Source organism: Salarias fasciatus, chromosome 2 (genome assembly GCF_902148845.1).
Source record: "Salarias fasciatus chromosome 2, fSalaFa1.1, whole genome shotgun sequence".
NCBI lineage: Eukaryota > Metazoa > Chordata > Actinopteri > Blenniiformes > Blenniidae > Salarias > Salarias fasciatus.
In genome coordinates this window covers 25420118-25426117 of record NC_043746.1, presented here as the reverse complement: position 1 = coordinate 25426117, position 6000 = coordinate 25420118, and the positions used below count along the sequence as shown (strand labels likewise).

Below are 6000 nucleotides of genomic sequence, written 5' to 3'. Positions count from 1 at the left end.
TGAAAATGCAGTCGCGTGTGTATCAGAATGCATCCAACTCTACACGCCAACAAATGTTTTCTGAAATGACTCAGACGTTAAAAGTCGCTTAGACCTGAAAATACAAATGCCTTAGCGAAAACACTCAACAACACAACAACAAAAAAAGGATAAGATAAACAGAAGAAATCACAGCGACAAATAACCTGAGCATCTCAAAGACAGCACTGTCAGCAACGACTTTCAATAATCTGGGACTATTGACATTACACTGGGGGGAACTTTAAAATACTAGCACAACGTTACAGAAGAACCTCAGAGGCCTTGACCTAAGAGTCAAACGTAACCCGCCGCTGGCACACATGAGCAGCAACTCCAAATTTCCTTCGACCACAGAGGGTGTGGGGGTGCACCACTCCCGGAAGTACTGCAATACCAGGTCGATGCGTGGAGTGGACGGAGCAAGCCCCTATTCCATCTCCCTGTTCCAAAAACCAATTTAATATATAGTCCCCAGATAGGGGACGTATCAGATATTAAACTGATAAGAACAGATACTACACTTGATCTTAGCAAAAGGCCGAGAAGCGATACTGACGACGCGTCCCAGGGAGGACGTCATTGTCCGTACTGACACAGTGACTTCCGGTCTGACACTTGAGCGTTCTTCATTTAGGACTTACAGTCTGAGCATCCTGCCGCCGATCCCACGACTTTAAAGGACAGTCAGGAGGGTTTACTTTATGCTGGCAGTCTGCGTCTGTAGTCACGTGCTCCATTCTGGTCCAGTAGAAAGTCGAGGGATCTTGGTCCCGACACATGAATGCTCATGTCTTCATCAAACACATAATCATCTCTGTGACCGTCAAATGCATGAGTTCGGGAATTAATTTTAGATTTGATCCGACATGCTGGAAGAACCTTGTCAGACAGACAAAAAAATAAATACACAAATAAACAAATAAATAAATAAAACAAAACAAAACAGGACAATTTCAACTCCTCATTGTAAGCGTCACGGTAGACGTGCCTGTGGCGCCCTCTGGTGGAGTGAAGCAGTACTACAGGCCTCAGACTGCTGCGCCCACCGAGCCAATGGTACGCCGTGTCCCTGCGGAGCCGCAGACCTGCACTGTCAGGACCGCACTGAGAGGCCCACGCTGCAGCGCCCCCTATGAAGTCGTAGTTGAATAACCGGAGAGACAGCACCGTCGGGCAGAGAGCGATGGCTGCGCCACCGATGTCCGCCACACAAACTCTGAATACGCGTTGTACTGCCACACAAAGTACAGCCCCCCCTATCAAAACATCACCAGAACTCGCAACGACAAGAAACACCAAGCAGTTTTTTTAACGGCGCATCAACAGAGTTCACCATTAAGAGGCCTTGTCTTGAGCGCTCTCCGCAGGATTTTGCAGAGCTGTACGAAAACTCCAGTAAACGCGCAAATGACACCGACGAGTTTACTCGTTTCGTACAAATACTGCAAGTTTTCGCTTCTGAGTACTAGTTGACAGTGAGAAATAACTAGTTAAGTCAAAATTAAACATGCAGTTTTGAGGAGCAAAAAGACAAATCCAGGACAGCTAGTAAATACGAACTTACAAAAAGACATGGGCTCCACTTGGTGCTCCGTCTCCGGCTCTCTCCTTCGACGCCGGCGCCCCCAAGTGGTTGTAGAAATGTCACTGCATGAAAATGCAGTCGCGTGTGTATCAGAATGCATCCAACTCATACACGCCAACAAATGTTTTCTGAAATGACTCAGACGGTAAAAGTCGCTTAGACTTGAAAATACAAATGCCTTAGCGAAAAACACTCAACAACAACAACAACAACAACAAGGATAAGAATAAACAGAGAAAATCACAGCGACAATAACTGAGCATCTCAAAGACAGCACTGTCAGCAACGACTTCAATAATCTGGGACTTATTGACATTACACTGGGGTGAACTTAAAATACTAGCACGACGTTACAGAAGAACCTCAGAGGCCTTGACCTAAGAGTCAAACGTAACCCGCCGCTGTGCACACATGAGCAGCAACTCACAAATTTCCTTCGACCACAGAGGGTGTGGGGGGGGTGCACCGCTCCGGAAGTACTGCAATACCAGGTCGATGCGTGGAGTGGACGGAGCAAGCCCTATTCCATCTCCCTGTTCCAAAAACCAATTTAATATATAGTCCCCAGATAGGGGACGTATCAGATATTAACTGATAAGAACAGATATACACTTGATCTTAGCCAAAGGCCGAGAAGCGATACTGACGACGCGTCCCAAGGGAGGACGTCATTGTCCGTACTGACACAGTGACTTCCGGTCTGACACTTGAGCGTTTCATTTAGGACTTACAGTCTGAGCATCCTGCCGCCGATCCCACGACTTTAAAGGACAGTCAGGAGGGTTTACTTTATGCTGGCAGTCTGCGTCTGTAGTCACGTGCTCCATTCTGGTCCAGTAGAAGTCGAGGGATCTTGGTCCCGACACATGAATGCTCATGTCTTCATCAAACACATAATCATCTCTGTGACCGTCAAATGCATGAGTTCGGGAATTAATTTTAGATTTGATCCGACATGCTGGAAGAAACTTGTCAGACAGACAAAAAATAAATACACAAATAAACAAATAATAAATAAAACAAAACAAACAGGACAATTTCAACTCCTCATTGTAAGCGTCACGGTAGACGTGCCTGTGGCGCCCTCTGGTGGAGTGAAGCAGTACTACAGGCCTCAGACTGCTGCGCCCACCGAGCCAATGGTACGCCGTGTCCCTGCGGTGCCGCAGACTGCACTGTCAGGACCGCACTGAGAGGCCCACGCTGCAGCGCCCCCTATGAAGTCGTAGTTGAATAACCGGAGAGACAGCACCGTCGGGCAGAGAGCGATGGCTGCGCCACCGATGTCCGCCACACAAACTCTGAATACGCGTTGGTACTGCCACACAAAGTACAGCCCCCACTTCAAACACATCACCAGAACTCGCAACGACAGAAACACCAAGCAGGTTTTTTAACGGCGCATCAACAGAGTTCACCATTAAGAGGCCTTGTCTTGAGCGCCTCGCAGGATTTTTGCAGAGCTGTACGAAAACTCCAGTAAACGGCGCAAATGACACCGACGAGTTTACTCGTTTCGTACAAATACTGCAAGTTTTCGCTTCTGAGTACTAGTGACAGTGAGAAATAACTAGTTAAGTCAAAATTAAACATGCAGTTTGAGGAGCAAAAAGACAAATCCAGGACAGCTAGTAAATACGAACTTACCAAAAGACATGGGCTCCACTTGGTGCTCCGTCTCCGGCTCTCTCCTTCGACGCCGGCGCCCCCAAGTGGTGTAGAAATGTCACTGCATGAAACTGCAGTCGCGTGTGTATCAGAATGCATCCAACTCATACACGCCAACAAATGTTTTCTGAAAATGACTCAGACCGGTAAAAGTCGCTTAGACTTGAAAATACAAATGCCTTAGCGAAAACACTCAACAACAACAACAACAACACAAGGATAAGAATAAACAGAAGAAAATCACAGCGACAAATAACTGAGCATCTCAAAGACAGCACTGTCAGCAACGACTTTCAATAATCTGGGACTTATTGACATTACACTGGGGTGAACTTAAAATACTAGCACGACGTTACAGAAGAACCTCAGAGGCCTTGACCTAAGAGTCAAACGTAACCCGCCGCTGTGCACACATGAGCAGCAACTCACAAAATTTCCTTCGACCACAGAGGGTGTGGGGGGGTGCACCGCTCCCGGAAGTACTGCAATACCAGGTCGATGCGTGGAGTGGACGGAGCAAGCCCCTATTCCATCTCCCTGTTCCAAAAACCAATTTAATATATAGTCCCCAGATAGTGGACGTATCAGATATTAAACTGATAAGAACAGATACTACACTTGATCTTAGCCAAAAGGCCGAGAAGCGATACTGACGACGCGTCCCAAGGGAGGACGTCATTGTCCGTACTGACACAGTGACTTCCGGTCTGACACTTGAGCGTCTTCATTTAGGACTTACAGTCTGAGCATCCTGCCGCCGATCCCACGACTTTAAAGGACAGTCAGGAGGGGTTACTTTATGCTGGCAGTCTGCGTCTGTAGTCACGTGCTCCATTCTGGTCCAGTAGAAAGTCGAGGGATCTTGGTCCGACACATGAATGCTCATGTCTTCATCAAACACATAATCATCTCTGTGACCGTCAAATGCATGAGTTCGGGAATTAATTTAGATTTGATCCGACATGCTGGAAGAAACTTGTCAGACAGACAAAAAATAAATACACAAATAAACAAATAAATAAATAAAACAAAACAAAACAGGACAATTTCAACTCCTCATTGTAAGCGTCACGGTAGACGTGCCTGTGGCGCCCTCTGGTGGAGTGAAGCAGTACTACAGGCCTCAGACTGCTGCGCCCACCGAGCCAATGGTACGCCGTGTCCCTGCGGTGCCGCAGACTGCACTGTCAGGACCGCACTGAGAGGCCCACGCTGCAGCGCCCCCTATGAAGTCGTAGTTGAATAACCGGAGAGACAGCACCGTCGGGCAGAGAGCGATGGCTGCGCCACCGATGTCCGCCACACAAACTCTGAATACGCGTTGTACTGCCACACAAAGTACAGCCCCCACTTCAAACACATCACCAGAACTCGCAACGACAAGAAACACCAAGCAGTTTTTAACGGCGCATCAACAGAGTTCACCATTAAGAGGCCTTGTCTTGAGCGCCTCCGCAGGATTTTTGCAGAGCTGTACGAAAACTCCAGTAAACGCGCAAATGACACCGACGAGTTTACTCGTTTCGTACAAATACTGCAAGTTTTCGCTTCTGAGTACTAGTTGACAGTGAGAAATAACTAGTTAAGTCAAAATTAAACATGCAGTTTTGAGGAGCAAAAAGACAAATCCAGGACAGCTAGTAAATACGAACTTACAAAAAGACATGGGCTCCACTTGGTGCTCCGTCTCCGGCTCTCTCCTTCGACGCCGGCGCCCCCAAGTGGTGTAGAAATGTCACTGCATGAAAATGCAGTCGCGTGTGTATCAGAATGCATCCAACTCATACACGCCAACAAATGTTTTCTGAAAATGACTCAGACGGTAAAAGTCGCTTAGACTTGAAAATACAAATGCCTTAGCGAAAACACTCAACAACAACAACAACAACAACAAGGATAAGAATAAACAGAAGAAAATCACAGCGACAAATAACTGAGCATCTCAAAGACAGCACTGTCAGCAACGACTTTCAATAATCTGGGACTTATTGACATTACACTGGGGTGAACTTAAAATACTAGCACGACGTTACAGAAGAACCTCAGAGGCCTTGACCTAAGAGTCAAACGTAACCCGCCGCTGTGCACACATGAGCAGCAACTCACAAAATTTCCTTCGACCACAGAGGGTGTGGGGGGTGCACCGCTCCCGGAAGTACTGCAATACCAGGTCGATGCGTGGAGTGGACGGAGCAAGCCCCTATTCCATCTCCCTGTTCCAAAAACCAATTTAATATATAGTCCCCAGATAGGGGACGTATCAGATATTAAACTGATAAGAACAGATACTACACTTGATCTTAGCCAAAAGGCCGAGAAGCGATACTGACGACGCGTCCCAAGGGAGGACGTCATTGTCCGTACTGACACAGTGACTTCCGGTCTGACACTTGAGCGTCTTCATTTAGGACTTACAGTCTGAGCATCCTGCCGCCGATCCCACGACTTTAAAGGACAGTCAGGAGGGTTTACTTTATGCTGGCAGTCTGCGTCTGTAGTCACGTGCTCCATTCTGGTCCAGTAGAAAGTCGAGGGATCTTGGTCCCGACACATGAATGCTCATGTCTTCATCAAACACATAATCATCTCTGTGACCGTCAAATGCATGAGTTCGGGAATTAATTTAGATTTGATCCGACATGCTGGAAGAAACTTGTCAGACAGACAAAAAAATAATACACAAATAAACAAATAAATAAATAAAACAAAACAAAACAGGACAATTT

The 6000-nt window shown here is 46.8% G+C and overlaps 4 non-coding genes across 4 annotated transcripts; all 4 read right to left on the bottom strand.

Moving 5' to 3' along the window:
* Positions 1-381: 381 nt before the first annotated feature.
* LOC115407820 (U2 spliceosomal RNA) lies at positions 382-571 on the bottom strand. Its single transcript, XR_003933707.1, has one exon. It is a non-coding gene; the product is annotated as a U2 spliceosomal RNA (small nuclear RNA).
* A 1490-nt stretch (positions 572-2061) lies between these two features.
* LOC115407832 (U2 spliceosomal RNA) lies at positions 2062-2247 on the bottom strand. Its single transcript, XR_003933708.1, has one exon. It is a non-coding gene; the product is annotated as a U2 spliceosomal RNA (small nuclear RNA).
* Positions 2248-3731: 1484 nt separating this feature from the next.
* Positions 3732-3922, bottom strand: LOC115407786 (U2 spliceosomal RNA). The gene has a single exon (XR_003933696.1). It is a non-coding gene; the product is annotated as a U2 spliceosomal RNA (small nuclear RNA).
* A 1485-nt stretch (positions 3923-5407) lies between these two features.
* LOC115407649 (U2 spliceosomal RNA) lies at positions 5408-5598 on the bottom strand. Its single transcript, XR_003933655.1, has one exon. It is a non-coding gene; the product is annotated as a U2 spliceosomal RNA (small nuclear RNA).
* Positions 5599-6000: the final 402 nt, after the last annotated feature.